This window comes from Chlorocebus sabaeus, chromosome 10 (genome assembly GCF_047675955.1).
Source record: "Chlorocebus sabaeus isolate Y175 chromosome 10, mChlSab1.0.hap1, whole genome shotgun sequence".
Classification (NCBI taxonomy): Eukaryota; Metazoa; Chordata; class Mammalia; order Primates; family Cercopithecidae; genus Chlorocebus; species Chlorocebus sabaeus.
The window spans coordinates 57,029,337-57,030,336 of NC_132913.1; the positions used below are offsets into that span (position 1 = coordinate 57,029,337).

The following is a 1,000-nucleotide window of genomic DNA, read 5'->3' on the forward strand; positions in this document are numbered from 1 at the left end:
ATTGCCTCCCGATGAGAGCCAAAGCAGAGCTGGGTGTGGGGGTGCAGGAGCCTATTATAAGTAGGCTTTTACTGAATGAGACAGGAAGTCTTTGGCGAGCTTTAATCTCTGACTTATATAATAGTATCAGTCTTTCTGGGGTTAGTTGAGCCAATGCTCTTACTTGTATTCTTTTTCCATTGCTTATAATGGAAAAAGCCCTAGTTTATTACCCTTCTGTCTTGTATTAATTTTATCTGGAATTGAGCTCTAACTGTGGCACAGAAACATTCCCCAATAAACTGCTATCTTTTAAATAGTAATAATACTCCCCCAAGTAGTAATAGGCTAATTCCTGTTTTGGGAACAGATCAGTGATCTTTCAAATCTAATACGTTTGAAAAATTATGTACTCATTTTTAGATTGATATTGGAAACTTTTCATCACCAGTTTAAATATTTGCCAAGATTGTAATTTCTAACATGTTATAAATAATGACTGTTAAATAATACTTTTAAATCTATTCAGTGAAAACTAAATATAGCCGTTCAAAACCACTGTCATTCATTTAAAAATACATAAACAAGTTGTTCTTTAAAAGTGGGAAATTTTGGCTTCCTGGTACTTACCACAGTCTGTATTCTTACACTGACTATATAGAAAGAGGAGGCAGAGTAAACCAACCCCATATATACCTCAGCCCAGGCCCTGTGCCTGGTCTGTATTGTGAATCAGGAGACAAGGAGTTCAGGAAAAAAAAAAAAAAAACCTTGGAAGTTTTTTATTTTCTCATTTTTTAAATTTAGTTCTCAGTCTTCTTTCTTCTTGAGTTCATATTTCCATTCTACTTCTCTTAGAGAAGGTTGTCCCTCGGAAAATACAGGCAGTCCTCACTTTGCACAATAATACAGGACCTTCAAAATAACTGTACAAGTTGAAAATGTATAATGTGATCTAAATAATCAATGGGAAAAATTATGATTGTCCTATGACCTTTAAAATTTTTTGTCAGAACATTAT

General features: G+C 34.0%; 1 non-coding gene across 1 annotated transcript; it reads left to right on the forward strand.

Moving 5' to 3' along the window:
• The first annotated feature begins 592 nt into the window (after nt 1–592).
• Nucleotides 593–724, forward strand: LOC119625518 (small nucleolar RNA SNORA51). The gene has a single exon (XR_005241711.2). It is a non-coding gene; the product is annotated as a small nucleolar RNA SNORA51 (small nucleolar RNA).
• The last annotated feature ends 276 nt before the right edge of the window (nt 725–1,000 follow it).